Raw genomic sequence first — 20,209 nt, forward strand, 5'->3', positions numbered from 1 at the left:
TCTTCTACCGACTCCTCTCCGGCCTTGCTCCCCCAGCTCTCTCTGTGCTCTGTCCCCCAAATATTCGTACAGGTCGCACAAGATCTGCCAGCAACCCTCTGATGGTTAAACTGCCGAAATCTCGGCTCTCTGCTCACCTTCACTCTTTCATTCCTATTTTCTCCCGCCTGTGGAACAAACTCCCACACTCCCTTCAATCCCTCTCCTCCCTCCAGGTCTTTAAAACAGCTGTTCACCACCATCTCTTATCTTCCCCCATCCATAACCTTGATCTTTTCTACCCCCACTAATTCACCCCAGATCCACCTTGTTTGAAATTCCAACTTCTTTCCTGGAAATCCTGGCAGTGTCCATATGTTTATACCTCTCCCACCCCCCCCCCCCCCTTCACATGCCTCCCCCCCTTCACATGCCTCCCCCCAAAGCCCTCTCCCTCCCGCAGATCTCTCGATGTCTCCATGTCTCTCGGTCCCTGCTCTCAAATGTTGTGTTTGTGTCCTTCCCCCTCTCTCCCCATCTTGTCTACCGCTCCCGATGTTATTTGTTTTATGTGTCTGTTTGTCTTTCTGTGTGATTAATGTTCGCTCTTTCACGAGCCTCGATGTTGTGTACAAAAAAAAAAAAAAAAAAAACTGAATCCAGAAAGTAAACCCAAGTGAAGAAAAAAAAAAATTCCATATTAAATGCCAAGTCTGTATATATGTGTCAGAATTTTGAACGAGGTACAAATCACAAAAAACACACATTGATTGCTTTAAACCTATATAACTTTGTCCCAAATGTTCTGAATTAGTACATTTAGGTGTCATTTTGTAGAACACAATCACGGCTTTCAGAAAATCTATAGTGTTATATACGTTTTATCAATTATCTACATGTTATAAGCCTCTGAACCTCAAAAAATGGTGAAAAAGGGCATTTACTTTAGTATTTAGTTACCCTTCAAAGCCATGCATTCATTATAAAAGCCTTTTTCAGATACTTTTCACAGCTGGAATAAAAGTAGATCTATATAACTACTCTACTGAATGTGTTTTTGTGTTACTCATGTCAGTTCCTGAGTCACAGCTCCTCCTCATATAGGATGAAGCAGATGAACCGTAACGTAAGAGATATTTATATAAGCCCTGTTTTACACATATCAGGGTGTTCCATAGTTCTTCTTTAGGGCGCAACAAACAGCACTTATACGTATGTATTAACTCTGTAAAAATCATTGACCTCCTTTGTTTCTCTGAGACACAACAAGCTAGAGTGTGAATTTAGAAACCATAACGGTCTCTTACATTACGCACGTCATGCTCCCTGTAAGCCAGGTAAGTGCATATCGAAGTGAAAAATACCATCAGACCATCACATTAGCTTGAATTATATGCCATTTCAAAAGATCGGGACGCTCCTGGTGCGTTAAGTACGCAAAACTAGCCGAAACAGCATCTTCGGGAAGAAGAGGAAGGAATTCATATATCTTATTTTGATCTCTTGCTTTATGCTAACAAGGAAGGGAAATTTGACCATGAATAAAAACGGAACCTCTGGGACGATCGGTGTCAGTTTGGCTGCGTTTGATAGCCCAGGCTTAGGGCTTTAAGGATATCAAGGTGATTTTTAGCTATTCCAAAAAAAAAATTTGGACCCCTGGGAGGCCCAAATGTACCTCGTTCAAAATTCTGACCTATATATATATATATATATATATATATATATATATATATATATATATATATATATATATACATATACATACATACATACATACATATATATATATATATATATATATATATATATACATACATACATATATATATATATATATATATATATATATATATATATATATATATATATATATATATTGTTGCGGATATGGGATTTGCATCCATCCATATCCGCTTGTAAATATTCCCCTATTTCCTCAATACTTCCCAACTCTCCCCAATCCCCCATTCCCTAGTCCCATTTTCTGTAAACAACACTCTGTAGACCCGACCTCTTTAACCTGTGCACTTTAACAAAGTGCACCTGTGCACATTGCCTGTGGCTGTTTTTACCCCCTCGAGACCAATGACGTGACCTAGATAGGCCACCTCTCTAGCAACAAGTTGCATTTGCATTTGCTCGGACTCAATTTCAGCCCTGCCTGTCTGAGGCACCCAAACACCTGGTCCAAATTAGCTATGGCTTGGGGGAATGTTTTAGCGTGTACCAGGGCATCATCCAGGTACACCAGGTATGACTGCCATGGCATGCCGCCTAGTACATGCTCCATCAATCTTTCAAAGGTGGCGGGGGCGTTACACAAACCAAACGGCATCGCAGTGAACTGGTACAGCCCCTTACCTGTGGAAAATGCCGTTTTCTCCTACCCCGCCCTATCCATTTCCACCTGCCAATACCCACTCTTGAGGTCCAAGGTTGAGAACCAATTTGAGCCCGCAACGGCATCGAGGGTGTCATCAATTCTTGGCAGGGGATATGAGTCTTTGTGTGTCACATTGTTCAGCTGGTGATAGTCCACGCAGAAACGCATGGTCCCATCTTTCTTTTTAACCAGCACAACAGGTGACATCGAAGGACTTCCCGAGGGCTCAATGATACCTGCATTGAGCATCTAGTCTACCTGTTCATCAGCTTCCTCCCTATTGCTCCAAGGGAGCCGTCGGGCGGGCTGACGAATAGGCCGGGCCTCACCGGTGTGGATCTGATGTTTCACCAGGCCCGTACGTCCAATATCCTCGGAGGACAAGGAGAAGATATCCAAATGGGATTCAATTAATTTGTGCAAGGCCTCCCTCTGGGTACCTTCAAACTCTACGCTACTCCGATTTACCATCTCACAAATGGGATCGGGCCAATTCCTAATACTTATTGAAGGCTCCCTCTGGGGCCGGCTCGGCTGGACGTTCCCGTCCCTCACTGGCACGACTTCGATAACTGGGGTGCAGCCGGCTATCTTCGTTCCCCTTACTATAGTGCGTGGTTCTGCACTAATATTAATTACTCGGACGGCCACCACCGGCCCGCCCGTTTTTACGAGGGTGCGGCCCATGACTAAACCCGGAATGGACTGCGCTGCCACCGGTTCGACCAGGCCGCAGGACTCCTACCATGTTGGGCGAGCTAGCCCTCGGGCCGGCACTATGGCCTCGGCCCTTGGAGGAATGGTCACGGCCGCAGAAGCCTCCAGCTCCGTCCTCTCGGCCGTGCTCATCCCATCCAATGGCAGCTCTTCTACTCCCACTTGCAGAGTCCCCCGGCACAAATCGATTTTACAACCGCTGGCAGTCAACAAATCCAAACCGATTAGGCATGGGTTGCACACCTCCGCCACTCAAACTTCTATTTCCCTCTTTACCGACCCCAACTTGAGGGTTCAAAACCCCACCCTGTGATCGGGGCCGTTACCCCGGTAGCCAGCTGCAAACTATAATTTTCCAGACACTGGATTTTATCCCAGCCATCTGCACTCGAATCAAGGATCACAGGGCTGATGATCGTGGTGCTAGCTCCTGTGTCCACTACGGCATCTACCCCCACGCCGGCAATTTTGCACCGAATCGTCAAACTACCTGTACCAATTTGGACACAATAAATGACCTGTCGCGTTAATGAGGGCACTTCTCCATCCCCTACTGCCGAACATGGCCCTGTATGTCCGGCACATTCTAGTTTTCTGGGCCCTGGCGGGGGGGGGGGGGGGGGCTAGTCCGACCCGTTAGAGGTGGAGTTGTTGGTCTCGGCTGCCGGGGTCCATCCTGGCGCGGAGCTCGACACTCCCACGCACGGTGACCCAGCCGATTACAATTATAGCACCTCACCTGGTAAGGTGCTTGCCTCCGAAATTCCAAGTTTCCCCCCCTGAAAGTCCTAATTGGGGCATTTGATCGTGGCTCACAGTGTGCCACCTCTGGAGCCGCCGGCCATGGTCCAGGTCCCACCAGGCACTGGTCCACCAGCCTCTGGACCATGCTCTCCAGGTCAGGGCCCCTTTTGGGGGCAGACCCCCTTGGGGGGCCGCCACCAGCCACAGGCCCTACCTGGCACACCACCACTGCGTGGCGATCACTTACCGGGCCTGGGGCCTCGCTGCTTCCAACGGGCCGCAGCATCAGCCGTCTGGCTCAAGGTCTATGGGCGCCACATGGCGAGCTATTGTCTGAGCTCCGGGTCCGGGAAGGCCTGGATAAAATGATCCAGCACCAGGCTTTCCTGGAGGCTTGCTGCCATGTCCGTGTGTGCAATCCCCACTGCGCGGCGAATGTTGTATGCAAGTTCCCCGATGGTCTCCTGGGGCTTGCGTTTTCGCTGCGCGAGCTGAGCTTTAACAAGCTCGCTCTGCTGTTCGATGCCGAATCTGTTAATTAAGGCCGCACGGAGGGCTGGCAGGGTGATAGCACCTGGTGGTAAGGCTGTCAGCACCTCCGCCGCCACGCCGCGCAGTGCCCCCACAAGGTGTACTCCACCTTTGTCCGGGTTCCAACCGTTACTCCTACACACGTGATCGAACTGCGCCATGTACGCCCTCAGATCACTCTTGCCATCATATGGCGCAAGTGGGACCGTATGGGTGCCCGAAGGGTTAACGCGGGGCCGAACCGTTCGGGCCCCCACAGTACACTATTCCCGGGGGGCTCACGCACGTCCCCCGTATTTCTAAACACTGTAGTCTGTGGGCTGAGTAGGGTTTACATGCTCCCCCCCCCCCACAACTTAACTTCCCGGGTATGTCCATGTACCCCCCACCCTAGGGGTTAGGAAAAACCATGTTAACAGCAAAAAAAACTCATTCCCAAGGTACCTCCCATGCATATTTTGATGTTACCCCCCCTTTGTCAGTGATTTCCGAAAATTAGGGGTAGGCGAAATTCAAATGGCCATAACTTTTTACCTAGTCATCCTATGGTTGCATATGACCCCTCAAAATGTTTGTCCTGGGACACTCTTTACAATGATATGTGTTATATGCAAATGAGATCACTAATGAGGTCACCAGAGGTCAAAATATGAGGGAATTAGTTTTTTTCTGTTAACATGGTTTTTCCTAACCCCTAGGGTGGGGGGGTACATGGACATACCCGGGAAGTTAAGTTGTGGTGGGGGGGGGGGGTGCATGTAAACCCTACTCAGCCCACGGACTACTGTCCCTGTCGGTGTCGATGCCTGGGTTGCTCCTCCACAACCCGCTACCCACTCCATACTCACACACCCTGGCTCACCAATACCTCTCGCTTTCCCAATGGTCGGACACCCCTGCACACATTCTTTCTCCATGCACTCCGTACCAGTCGCATACCTTGTCATGGGCCTCTCACGAACGCCCAGGTCTACACCAACCCCTAAGCTCGCTGAACCTCCCCTCACACCATATACATTTCCGAGCATATCGCCACTCACCTTGGTGCTTCTTCCTCTTCGCTCTTCATCCGCCACCTGCAAACTCTTTATTTGGTTAGCAAGCACGTCATCACGATGTGAGCACAGATCTTGCACCAATTCCATCACCTCCTCCTTTATCTCCTTCTTAGTTTCCCTTCGTCTCTTTTTAATTTCACTCACCCCTTCTTCTACCTCCTCTAAGTTTTGTTTCACCTCTTCTATTTCTCGGTGCGCCCCGACAATTTCTTCTTCTAAAGCCACTTTTGTCGTCTCTATATGGGTCCTGACCTCGCGTTCCCTTACCCCCAATGTCTCTACCACGTCGTCCAACCTCTTTGTCAGGCCCTCGTGCACCATCTGGCACTCCTTCTTTGTGGCCACAAGTTCTTTCCTAATTTCTTTTTGGGCTGACTTAAGTTCTATTATGGCCGTGTTCTTGTCCACCTGCTACCCCACCTCCTTTTGTCCCACCGTCAATTTTACTACCTCCCGCATGAACTCCTCTATTTCCCCTTGTAACCTAGCCGTACTCCTTCTCACTTCTTTCTCCACACGCTCCTCACACTGCTTTACCTCATCGCGTACCCCCGCGACCTCTTTGCTCACACCTCACCTTATATCCTCCCCCATTTCTCCCATTTCCCTTCCAGACGTCACCCTCATTTGTTCTAGCTCCCCCTTGTGGGCGTCCAATTTGTTTTCGAGCCCAATCCTTACCTCCTCTTTCTGATCCCCCATTTGTTTTATTTCTCGGGCGGATTTATCCCCCATTTCCCTAAATTGGCGCCCCATTTTGTTTTCCAACCCGGTAAACCCGTCCTTCATTCTCCCCAGTTGATCCTCTTGGGTGGCCATCTTATTTTCCAACCCCACTAACCCCTCTTTCATGTCTTTCATCTGGCCACCACGTCCTCCAATTGGCCCCCCAATTTGCTTTCTAGCCCCCCAATTTGCTTTCTAACCCCCCAATTTGGTTTTCCATATCATTCCGCATTCTATTTTCCAAATTACTCAACCCATCTCTCAATCCCCCAATTTGGTTTCCCAATTCATTTCTCATTCCCTCAATTTGGTTTCCCAACCCCATTTGCATGGCTGCCTGCAGCTGCGCAATGAGGGCCTGCATGTCCATCCCTCCCACTTGCGCAGCGGGCGCGGCCCTCGTCGCCATGTGCGAGGCGCCACCATTTTGTGCGCCGCCATTTTGTGCGCCTGCAACCCCTACTGCCGCACCCTCTTCAATTTCCTCCTCCATTCCTCCCAATTCTTCCCTGGGGTCCTGGGTTGACTCTAACCCCAATTCCTCCATCTACCCCCACCGGCATCCGATTGCCTTGGCTATCCATGGCACGATCTAAAATTTGGATGTTAACAAAATTTCGGCCACTCGTAATTTTGACCAAATTTTTCAGATATATAAAAAAATTTGGTTCGGGTCCAAATCCCACTCCCAGACACCAATTGTTGTGGATCTCGGACGTCGGCTCTCCCCTTACCAAGAGGGGGTTAATCCCCTTGTCTGTTATCTGGCCGACCCGAGTCCTGGAAGTTATACGTTACTTCCGGTCGGTATTAGGTAGGGTGATTGGTCAATTTAGTCCCAAATACCTAATTACGAATACCGACCGCGAAGCAGGGAAATAACTCCCGCCCGATCCGCAGCATTGGTGGATATGCCGAGCGATGCGAGCCGACTTGGCCCGTTAACAATGACTAACCCGATTCTAAGCGGTTGCGATCGTGCCACGTTTACTCAATGGAAGAAAAGACTAATGCGATCGGATGAAAGGAAAACCAGGAAGAACAAGTAATTTATTTACATTTGTACAAGAAGGAGAAGAGGAAATGAAAGGAATATACTAGATAGGAAGAGGAAGAAGCAGGACACAGGGCAGCCTTAGACAGTCTTATGCTTAATACCCAGGACAAACATACACACTCACACGGGGGTTGTAGATGGTGGATGGAAGGTCTGGCGGTGGTCACCAGCGCAACCGGGCTCGGGTCGGCTCCAGTCCAGGCTCCGGTCCAGCGGCGAAACCCAGCAGGCAGTTCCACGTATAGTTGAACGCGACCGGACTTTATATAACGGGGGGAAGCTGGTGTCCTACGGCGTACGTAATAAATGCACGCTCGTGCCAAACGCTCTCTCCCTCTCTCTCTCTCTCTCTCTCCCCAATGTTCTCTCAGTCAAGCGCGCCCTTCTTCAACAAGTCTCGTACAAACAGCGCTCTCTCATCCAAGTCCGTTAATAGCGCCACTCTCGCACGAGTTCCGTACAATAAGCGCTCTCCCCTCAAAGTCCATGAAAGGGCTTTGCGCTCGCTTTTTATATCTCTCCGCGGGCCCCAAAGCCATTGTTACGGACCGCGGATAAGATGTTATTGGATTTGCCGAGCGGATGGTGCCTCGGCCCAAACCGTTAACAATGACTAAGACCCAATTCTGAACGTTAGCCAAATCGTGCCACAGATGTTCAATTGGGAAAAGACAAAGACGACGCGGATGTGAAGAAGAAGAAGGAGGCAAAAAGGTTTGAAATACGATTATTATTTATTACTATTTACAGGATTGAAAGAAACCAAGGAAGAAGGAAGGATAACAAAATAAAGACAGAAAGAGGGATGGACCAGAAGGACACAGTGAAAACTTAGCTTACCTATGCAGTCTTACTTAACCCAGGACAGAACAAACAAAAGACAGACTCACACGAATGGGGAATGGAGGCAGGAGTGAATGGCTGGACCGGGAGGAAGGTTCAGCTCGGACCAGAGGACGGCCGGGCCGGGAGGGAGCAGCCGCCGCCCTTCCTCAACAGCAACCTGCCGTCAACGCTCAAGCTGCGGCGGTCAAAGCTGCGATGGTTCAAAGCTGCTGTGGTTCAAGCTCCTGTGGTTCAAGCTCCTGTGGTTCAAGCTCCTGTGGTTCAAACTGCTGCCGTGGGGACGTCGTGTGCTTTCTCAGGATTCCTTTTTTATCAGTCTGGACTCTTCTGCCGTCTTTGGCACAACTCTCTGGGGGACTCAGAAACTCATCTCTCCCACGCACTTCTCTCCACCGACACCACTCAAAGGCTTCCGCGCGTGCTTTTTATAATGTCGCGGGCGATCAAGCCGCCGGCCGCTAGAACACGCCCATCGGTGAGCTCGCCTCGGCCCTGATTGGTCGTCACGGGCCCTCTGGCTCCACCCTTGATGACGATGGGCGGGCACGCCCAGGATTCAGCAGCTCCTCCCCCTTCTTCTCCAAGCCTACCTCGTGGCTCATGGAGTCGCGGTGAAAACAACAACCCACAGCTGCAGCAAATGCGGTTGGCAGGAAAGGCTTTAGGAATGGGAATGAAAGGGGATCTATTTATTTGAATTCTGTGCAATGGAGTGTCAATTAATGGAAAACAAATCCTTAGCCTACTACACAGAATAAGGAAATAACTGTCAACAAGGAGGAAATCTATGATTGGCTAACATGATTGTTTATGAAATAACTACGGAATGACCTTTGACCTTTATACACAGACTGGAGGCAGGAGGGTCCAGAATAAAACAATAAAAAAAACACAATCCTCATATCCACAACACTGCACCCTCCTCCTCTTAGGCACGTCCCGGGCCTCTTATCTTTACTTTTAGTGTGGCACGTAGGTGTAGTTCCCTCTACATTTAACCTGACCCTGAGTGTGACAGTTTTAAAACATAAATAAATATGACCTGCTGCTCCATTGCACCCTACCTAACAGACTCACGCCCACAGCTAACCGAATTGCGGAATTGTCTTCAAACTATACATTTACGGTGGGGGCGCATTATTTGCAACGACTCTACTTTATTTACAAAACGCAACCCAGGACCTGTGATCGTTCTTTTGGGGGGGGGGGGACAGTCTGCCCTGCATCGATGCACCATGAAAGCACCCAAAAATGCACCAAAGCACCCTCAAGCACCAATCGGTGCACAGTCACCACAGTTCTTAATAAAAATAAACCAACAACCCCTTGGTGGTGTCTTGCTCATCGGCTCCCTCTGCTGGCCATGTTATCTTCCAGTTGTTCTCATCTTCTTTGCTGGCGGCCTATTTGGACATAAAACTTGCACAAAACGTGTCCATTTTTATTTTATTTATTTATGGCCCACAGGGCCGACTACGTGTGGTTCACCTGTGGGGCATCGGTGCCCTGTGACCAAGGTCTGCCAGCAAGATCTCGGGCCTTCATGGCCGGTTCCAGCAGAGGGGCCATGCCCCAACCCATGGGGTCCATAAGTGGTGCTCAGCCACAGACATGTGGTCCATAAGGTGGTGCATCGATGCAGACAGCTGTGGTTGCGAGAGGTTCGGGCACCCAATGGCGGACTCTCGCACGCTCCCCTCGGCGCCCAGTGGTGCACAGTCCTCATGTGGGAGACAAGGGGGGAAAAGACAGATGAGCGAGGGGTAAGGTCACAAGGGTACACATCAATACAGGCAATGCAAGGCAAGGTGCGTATGGAGACGGAGCAGAGAAAAGCTCGTCCCTACCATACGTCACCCCCCCGTCACCTACTCCAACCTTGCCCTTACCCCATATTTACAACAATGTACACATTACAAATTCGTCACTACTGTCACGTCTCCCCATATCTCTTCTATACCAAATTCGTCACCATAATCCCTCTAACCAAAATTTGCCATCACCCAATTCATCATCAATCCTCATAAGGAGGAAGAGATGGAACAACAAAGCACAATGTTACACCCACGTCATGATGCGTCTCTCAATCCAAAACATTTGCACCAAAAATAATAAAAACAACCTTGGCATGGTGTGGAGGTACGTCATCTCAGGTGAGTGGATGCAGATGGTGCGAGGAGATTTCCATCCTAACTACCCTCTAACTGACATTACACACTTTACACTACCCGGGGTCTTCCCTGCCAATCCATTGGCCAACTTACACTATGGGTTCTAAAAACCAATTCCCATTGACCAAACTGTGGTGCTTCTCAATTTGGGGTCTCACTCCCCCGATTCATCTCCCGGGGCCCTTGCACAATTTCCGGCCTGAGTCGTGTAGCTCTCCCAGCAGGTCTACCCACCTGCACACCTCCACCACTGTAGTTGCCTCCGAGCTTACCTGCTCCTCAACTAACCTATCTAATTGGGAAAGGCCCCTCCTGGCTCTGTCACCCCTTGGTGCCCTCTGGCACTGGGCTACCCGGGTCCGTCCTCCGGATCCTCGGGACCCATCCACAACAACTCTACCAGCTCCCAGAGCCCACCTGCGGCCTCACCTGGCCGACATCCTCACAGTGGTGGAGTGCCCATTTAACTACACACAGACTAACAGGCTACACGCCCAGCCATTTCCACGACACTAATGCACCCATCACTACACTCCTGTGCAACTACCCACACCACAGATGCCAATATCCAACCACAATTTACCTGTACCCTCTACCTAACACTTACACTACCCTCCCCGGGTATTCGTGATGAGATCCATCCTCGTTTCTCCCATCCACACCTTCGCACCATCCACTCCACTCCACAGTTTCCACCATACTCACTCCACAACCATCCATTCCAATACTCCATATACTCCACACTCCATGTCTTCCACACAACCATTCTCCATTCACCTGTAGTTGCACACCTGTGCAATCACCTGGTGCCACCTGCACCCTCCTTCCTTCCTGGACCATTTGGTCAGCACAACTCACATCACTATCACTCACTCAAACACTGCTCCATACACCTGTCCAGTTGCACACCTGTGCAATCACAATACAACTCACAATCACAATCATTTACTGATACCCTGCTCAATACACTTTCGATCCTCACCCACACGGCATCATCTCATTTAACTACTCCCCTCTGAAACTCGCGCTTCCCAGTCGTCGCTTACTTTATTGCGCTCCCTCGTCATTAAAATCCAAACTAATCTACCTGCGTCCCCACTACAGGTATCATTGTCACTACCTAAACCTTACCGTTACCTATTGTCATCTCTAGGTCCCTACACACGATATCCTAACCCTCCCGGGCTAGTTTTCACTGCCAAACCCCATAAGTAGTGCTCCTTTGCCCCCGCTGTGAGAGATGGCAAAGTTGCCATCCCACCACATCGGGCATCTTCCACTACCAATTTTGCACACCAAATTCCAGCTAATCAAAAATTTTCTATCCCAAAATTTCGAATCCAAAAACACTATCACCATCATCACAGTCCGCTATATCCTAGCCTCGGTGCGTCATGACATTAAACTCGGCTTCACAAAGCCGAGCAATGAATTCGGGTGGTTTGGTCGCCTGCAGTTGGATCCGTCCGGCATTCACGACTCTGGGGAGGAGGCATGCTCGGGCCGAGGTTCCACGCATCATCGCGGCTCGGTACCTTGCGGTCCCGGGGCCGATGACTGAGGCTCGCCCGGTCGGAACCACGTCCCTACCAGGGGGCACCGTTCCGCCTCCTCCTACTCGCCCTTGAACCGGACCGGTCGCCTCGCCCGACAAGGCCCGGACTCGACCGTGCGGGGCCCAGCATCCAACAAAGCGTGCCGCGCACGCAGCTCAGCATCCAACAAAGTGCAACGCGCACCGAGCGCCCACGTCGGCTATCTGTTGCCCTAAACGCTAACCCATTCAATGTCGATGCTTTACTTGCATACGCGACCCGTTTCACACTTACAAAACCTGGCGTTCCAATGCCTCCAGTGCATCCCACACACTCCGTCCATTCCACCACCGCACTCCCTGTTGCACACCACACCTCTCACGCACACTCGCCGTTCACACACCTCGTTCCACACCTCTCCTCCGTTACGTCCTCCGTAACACTCATAATGGGCGTGCACTCTTGCATCCACCCACTCACGCGCTTAAATGGGCTCTCCCACACCCGCGCCACAACCAACTCAGGTGTGCTTCCTCGCACACTCATTCCAAGCGTGCATCCTCGCACCCGCTCCTCAGTCACATACTCTGTGACAACCATGGGTGTGCACTGTTTTGCACACCCCATCACGCGCTTCCATGTGCCCTCTCGCACCTGCACCACTACCAACTCAGGTATACACTCTCGCACACGTTCCACCACCATCTTACTCTCCGTGTCACACTCCGTACACCCTGACGTGCATTCTCGCTCGAACTCGGTTTCACACTCACGCTCCGATGTGCCCTCTCGCACCTGCGCCATCACCAACTCACTCTCCGTGTCACACTCCGTACACCCCGACGTGCATTCTCGCTCGCACTCGGTTTCACACTCACGCTTCGTAACATGCTCACCCCTTGACGCACACTTTTTTTTCACCCGCGTGCCATTTCCACTCACACGGGACCCTTCACCAACACCCGGGTGCCATATTGACCCCAATCGCGCGACAATTGTCTTCGCGCCAAACCCTCTCTTACAAAATCTCCCGGCACCACATGCAGCCCGTCTCACCTTCGGGGTTCTTCTTCCTCCCTGCACCAACACCTGCAAATCTTAATAAGGATTAATGAGCACAGCATCGTGATGTGTATTCGGACTTTGAGCAATTTCCATTCCTTCCTCCGATTCCTGGGCTACCTCCGTCGTCTCTTCAATTTTAATTATACCCACTACTGCTTTTTCTTTATTCGCCACAACAACCGCTGGCTTTACTAAAATTTTCTCTCCTACCTCAGCAGTGGCCGGCTGCCCCATACCCCGGGTCGCGATCTCTATACCCGTCATTGTACCCGCGCTTTCCTCCGCCTCGCTCAACCAGCGCTTCTCGACCCGCATTACCTCCTCGTGCACCCGTGGGACCTGCTCGCCCAACCTGCGGTCTCTGTCCCCTTCCACCCGCTTTGCCTCATACCTGGCCTTGTCCCTCGCCAGTCCCTCATTTACTTGTTTGGCCTGGGCAGTTATGTCATTAAATCTGTCCCCTTTTATTCTATTACAACACCCTTCAATTCGATTTCCCAACATTTCTCCCTGAGCCCTCCTTTCATCCCTCATTGCCCCAATTTGGTCTCCCAGCCCCCTGTTCTCTTCCATGAGGGTCCGCATTTGCAGCATGAATAGGCCCCAATCCATCGCCAGCGCTGTTACGGTCATGGGCACGGCAAAATTTGGTGCCGCTGTAACCACGTGCACGAGGGCGCCATTTTGTGCACCTGACACCTCCTCAACCACCTCACCATTGCTCTCCTCCATTTCCTCCCTCTGGTGATGGGTTACCCCTAACCCCTCTTCTAGTTCCCCCACCGGCATCCCGCCGCCTTGACTATCCATGGCACGACTTCCAAATTTAAGATTTTAAATAAAACAAAATTCTGGGCCACCCGTAATTTTGAGCGCGCTATTCGCACTTCAGGTCCGAATCTCGCTCCTGGCACCAATTGTTACGGACCGCGGATAAGATGTTACTGGATTTGCCGAGTGGATGGCGCCGCGGCCCAAACCGTTAACAATGACTAAGACCCGATTCTGAACGTTGGCCAAATCGTGCCACAGATGTTCAATTGGGAAAAGACAAAGACAACGCGGATGTGAAGAAGAAGAAGGAGACAAAAAGGTTTGAAATACGATTATTATTTATTACTATTTACAGGATTGAAAGAAACCAAGGAAGAAGGAAGGATAACAAAATAAAGACAGAAAGAGGGACGGACCAGAAGGACACAGTGAAAACTTAGCTTACCTATGCAGTCTTACTTAACCCAGGACAGAACAAACAAAAGACAGACTCACACGAATGGGGAATGGAGGCAGGAGTGAATGGCTGGACCGGGAGGAAGTTTCAGCTCGGACCAGAGGACGGCCGGGCCGGGAGGGACCAGCCGCCGCCCTTCCTCAACAGCAACCTGCCGTCAACGCTCAAGCTGCGGCGGTCAAAGCTGCGATGGTTCAAAGCTGCTGTGGTTCAAGCTCCTGTGGTTCAAGCTCCTGTGGTTCAAACTGCTGCCGTGGGGACGTCGTGTGCTTTCTCAGGACTCCTTTTCTAATCAGTCTGGACTCTTCTGCCGTCTCTGGCGCAACTCTCTGGGGAACTCAGAAACTCATCTCTCCCGCGCACTTCTCTCCACCAACACCACTCAAAGGCTTCCGCGCGTGCTTTTTATAACGCCGCGGGCGATCAAGCCGCCGGCCGCTAGAACACGCCCATCGGTGAGCTCGCCTCGGCCTTGATTGGTCGGCACGGGCCCTCTGGCTCCACCCTTGATGACGATGGGCGGGCACGCCCAGGATTCGGCAGCTCCCTCCCCCTTCTTCTCCAAGCCTACCTCGTGGCTCATGGAGTCGCGGTGAAAACAACAACCCACAGCTGCAGCAAATGCGGTTGGCAGGAAAGGCTTTGGGAATGGGAATGAAAGGGGATCTATTTATTTGAATTCTGTGCAATGGAGTGTCAATTAATGGAAAACAAATCCTTAGCCTACTACACAGAATAAGGAAATAACTGTCAACAAGGAGGAAATCTATGATTGGCTAACGTGATTGTTTATGAAATAACTACGGAACGACCTTTGACCTTTATACACAGACTGGAGGCAGGAGGGTCCAGAATAAAACAATCAAAAAAAACAATCCTCATATCCACAACAATAGCGCCACTCTCGCACGAGTTCCGTACAATAAGCGCTCTCCCGTCAAAGTCCGTGAAAGGGCTTTGCGCTCGCTTTTTATATCTCTCCGCGGGCCCCAAAGCCACGCCTGTCGGTGATGTTACCTCAGCCCTGGTTGGCTGGTGAGGGCTTACCGGCCACGCCTTGACGGCTGGGTGACGGGCCACTCCCTTGCCTCATGCCCCGCCCTTCCTCTCGGGCCTTACCTCGTGGCTTATGGCGGCATTCTGGCCAGGTGGTGGCATTCTGGCCAGGTCAGGGGCGAGGCGCGGCAAACTGCTCAACAGGCAGCGAATGCTGCTAACAAAGCGAAGGTCAATTGCAAAAGGGTCAAAATGGCGCAATAAATGGAAAAGTCTCCTCCGAAGTGGAAGTTGAAATGATGGCTGAATGATCGTTTGATGAATTGATGGATGGATAGATGGAAGGGACCCAAGTTATTTCATTCACACAACGCAGATTGTACTATTGGAAACACGGCCTTATCTAACACATACTAAGAAATAACTGAAGTCCTATGGTGACCTACGTGCTGCTTGTGGCCTATTTTGGGGTGCAACCTTTAACCTTTTAGTGATGGGATATTTACAAGAAAGTGTGGGTTCTAAAACCGCAACAATATATATATATATATATATATATATATATATATATATATTATACTTTTTATACTTTTTCTTATACTACACAATATATCCATATGGTCTATATAATATGTATATTCATTATAATTATCTTTTGACTTATGAGGGAAAGATGAGTTTGCAGTTTGACAAAGAATGTATAGTCAATGAATGACCTTCAAATGTTCTCAGTCTTCAAGGATAATTAAAAGAATTATGGCGCCGCAAGGTCTGACAAAAGACAATGGGAAACAGATGTGCCTCATTAAGAATATTTGATATGCAGACCTCATCTCCAACTCACTCGGCAGGAAGTCTGCCCATCCCAACATTTCACTCGACCTATCAGATTGCATTTCTTTATCCCTCCCACCCATATGTCATTCGATCAATCGTCACTGCTCTCATCCCTCCCACCCACACCTTTACCACCTATACGCTTACCTTTCCCACCCATACCCATACCTTCTCCCCTTTCTTTATGCGACCAATCCCATCTTCGCTCCTCCTTTCACTTGCTCCTCCCAATTTATTTCTTTGTTTCCAGCCGGTATAAAAGACATGCTGACAAATTCAGCTGTGAGGATTTCATTTATTTTATAAATACTGTATGTTGATATTGTTCACTTGGTTTGTCGATACTGTATGTCGATATTGTATACAGTGCATGCTACTCTGTATTTGGTGTATCCTTATGATGTTTTCTTTGATGTACATCTATACTGTACCAGGATTTTGTATTTTATCTTGCAATGTGCTTTTCGTGATTTGCAGTATGATCTTCTTGGTTAAGAAAGGGTTTTCTGTTTCTTAATGTGTATCTTCTTGTAAACAAAAAGTGATATCCTCCTCGGGAATTAAAATTTGTCAATCCTTCTTCTGACAAAAGGTTTGGACATTGAATTATTGATTCATCAATTACATACTGTCCAAAATTCCACAACACCCCTATGTTTTAAAGTTTGAGATAGGGATGAAACGGTGGTTGTTTAGGTATTCTATTGGCCAATTGATTAATAATTTAATTATTTTACCATTATTATTTATTTATTTTCGTTATTAATCACTTATTTATTTTCTTTCTCATCTGGGCAATATCTCAGGAACTTTTTGATCTCGGAAGTTAACATTTGGACACAATAGTGACCAAGTGATTTACCATAAAGGATATTTTGGATTTAATGATTAATCAATCAATCGATTAATAATTTATTGATTAATCAATTAGTTATATATTTTTTTTGATTAACGACTTAATTAATTAATTCTCAAAAAGTTGCAGCTTGTGATGAAGCACTGGCAGTTTAGGTATGCTATTAGTCAATTGATTAAGAAAATATTTTCTAATCATTATTTATTTATTTTAATTATGCAATTCATCAATCAATTTATTGTACGCCTCTTCCTCCCCATACAGTCTCTATGCACTGCATGGTGGTATTGCCGGGTGCCAAAGGCGCCCCAGCAATGCTGCGCTAGAGGATGTTATTTATTTATTTGGCATGGGTGCGGTGTACTTCAAATGTATCTGTACTTGTTCGTCATTAGATGAAGAAATTAATTCTTTTACGATTATTATATTTATTTTTTTTCTTCACAATTAATCAATCAATTACGGTATAAATAAAAAAAATGGTCTAAAACAAATGGACACGACTTGGACTTTCAGGAAAACATTCGGAATTTGAAAAAGGTGTATTTGGGGTGCATGAAAGGGGGTAGAAAATGTCAAGGTTTTGGATGGGGGAAGATTAGAGGGAAATGGTGAACAGCTGCTTTAAAGACCTGGAGGACGGAGTGGGATTGAAGAGAAAGTGTGAGTTTGTTCCAAAGGTTGGAGAAAAGAGGAATGAAAGAGTGAAGGTGAGCAGAGAGTCTTGATTTTGGCAGTTTCACCAGAAGAGGGTCGCTGGCAGTTCTTGTGCAACCTGTATGAGTATTTTGGGGACAGAGCTCAGAGAGAGAGCTGGGGGAGCAAGGCCGGAGAGGAGTCGGTAGAAGACAGAAAGCCCACCAAACTGCCTGCGGTGAGTGAGTGAAAGGCCCTCAGAGTTAGATTCATCACGGGAGATTCCATTGATTCTGAAAGCAGAGAGTAAGGAGCAGACTGCCGATCTGAAGGACGAGGTATGGAGCGGCAGAGAGTAGCGTCATCAGCAAAGAGATAGAGAGGATTTTCCAGAGAGTTCGTAGAGATCCCTCAGATCGGCAGTCTGCAGCCTCCTCACTCTCTGCAGACCTGGACAAAATCACAGACTGGGCAAATAAATGGAACATGTCTTTCAATCCTAATAAATCTCACACTCTTACGATGTCTCTCCGAAAAGACCGACTGGAAAACCCTCCCATCCACTTTCTGAATAATCCTCTCCAAGAAGTTCTGTCACTCAAGCTTTTGGGTCTCACTATTTGCCATGATCTTTCCTGGGAAAACCACATTTCAAATCTGGCCTCCAAAGCCAGTCGCCGACTGGGCATCCTCCGTCGTGCGAAGTCCTTCCTTGGCACACCTGAGCTCCTCACCACATACAAGGCTTTCATCTGCAGCTCAATGGAATACTGTTCTCCCCTATAGGCTGGTGCTCCTGCCTCACACCTGGCTCGGCTTCACGCTGTTGAATCCAAAGCTTTCAGAATCATTGGAATCTCCCGCGATGAAGCTATCTCTGAGGGCCTTTCACTCACTCACCGCAGGCAGGTAGGTGGTCTTTCTGTCTTCTACCAACTCCTCTCCGGCCTTGCTCCCCCAGCTCTCTTTGTGCTCTGTCCCCCAAATATTCCTACAGGTCGCACAAGATCTGCCAGCAACCCTCTGATGGTTAAACTGCCGAAATATCGGCTCTCCGCTCACCTTCACTCTTTCATTCCTCTTTTCTCCCGCCTCTGGAACAAACTCCCACACTCCCTTCAATCCCACTCCTCCCTCCAGGTCTTTAAAACTGCTGTTCATCCCCATCTCTTATCTTCCCCCATCCAAAAGCTTGATCTTTTCTACCCCCACTAATTCACCCCAGATCCACCTTGCTTGAAATTCCAACTTCTTTCCTGGAAGTCCTGGCAGTGTCCATATGTTTTATACCTCTCCCACCCACCCCCCTTCCCATGCCTCCCCCCCCAAAGCCCTCTCCCTCCCACAGATCTCTCGATGTCTCCATGTCTCTCGGTCCCTGCTCTCAAATGTTGTGTTTGTGTCCTTCCCCACTCTCTCCCCATCTTGTCTACCGCTCCCGATGTTATTTGTTTTATGTGTCTGTTTGTCTTTCTGTGTGATTAATGTTCGCTCTTTCACGAGCCTCGATCTTGTATACCAAAAAAAAAAAAAAAAAAAAAAAAAAAAAAGATCATTGATGAAGACCAAAAAAGCACAGGACCCAGAACACAGCCTCGGGGAACTACAGCCTGAACAGGAAGGGGAGATGAGAGAAATCCATTCAGGGCCACACGTAGACTACGACCAGAGAGGAAGTCCGCAAGCCATGCGTGGAGATTTCCATGGATACCATAGGAGGAGAGTTTGGTGAGCAGAGCGCACAGCCATATTGAAGCGGGAGTCAGACCATATTGAAGGCATGTGATATGTTAAGGGAGACAGCTCTAGTTTTCTGTTTGACATTGAGGACCTCAATTCATTGTTGAGACAGCAGAAGCAGCATGTCCAGAGTAGAGTGACCTGGTCTGAATCCAAATGGATGATCAGAGATCAAGCCATCGCAGCAGAGGAAGGATTTGATATCCGAAGCAATGATGGATTCCATGGCCTTGCTGATATTTGGGAGCAGGCTGTTTGGTCTGTCGTTGCAAGGATCTGTTTTTGCCCCTTTTGTGTGTAAAGCGGTAATGTTGGCTGATTTCCAAGCTGATGGCAGATGACCTTGAGCAAAAGAGAGAGTGAAGAGAACAGAGAGAGTGTTTGAAAGAGCGTCAGAGCAGAATTGTGGGACCCGTAGGCTGATGCCATCTGGTCCTGTTGCAGAATCGGAGTCGAGGATTGACAGAAACTTCTGCACCTTGTCTGGAGAAACGGCACAGAGTCCAGGAATAGCTGGGTTTGACTGGGCACGGTGGCTGCAGAGAGAGATGGGTTTGGGACACAAACATTTGAGGCAAACACAGAGTTGGGGCATTCAGCTTTTTCCTGTGCGGAGTCAGCTGTGCAGCCGTTTGAAATAAGGGAGGGGGTGGAGGGCGAACAAACACCAGAAACAGATTTGACAAGATGTCACCAGGATTTGGAAGAGGGAGACAGGTTTGAGAGTTCACTCTGGAGAGTGTACAGATATTGTTTCCCAGCTCTCCTGCGGTGAGGCACACATTTGTTCTGGGCTTTGTGAAAGTAAATGAGATTGCCTTCCAGGAGGCGAAGGCAAGTTGTTTCATGGCAACTGCCTCACCACAAGATGCTATGTACCATGGACAGGAGGGAGGAAGGGTATGAGAACTGAAGATGAGATGGGATAAATCTGTGCATGAGAGAGAGCAATTTACTTTCAAAGAATTCCCAGTATGAGTTTATGCCAGAGGCCGTAGAGATGGGGGAACAGTCCAGATGGTTGATGGCTGCTTGAAGACCGTGCCAGTTGGCCTGAGTGAAATGCCAGACTCGTCGACGCTGAGGAGGCTCTCTGAG

Source organism: Myxine glutinosa, chromosome 1 (genome assembly GCF_964187855.1).
Source record: "Myxine glutinosa chromosome 1, kmMyxGlut1.1, whole genome shotgun sequence".
Taxonomy (NCBI): Eukaryota; Metazoa; Chordata; class Myxini; order Myxiniformes; family Myxinidae; genus Myxine; species Myxine glutinosa.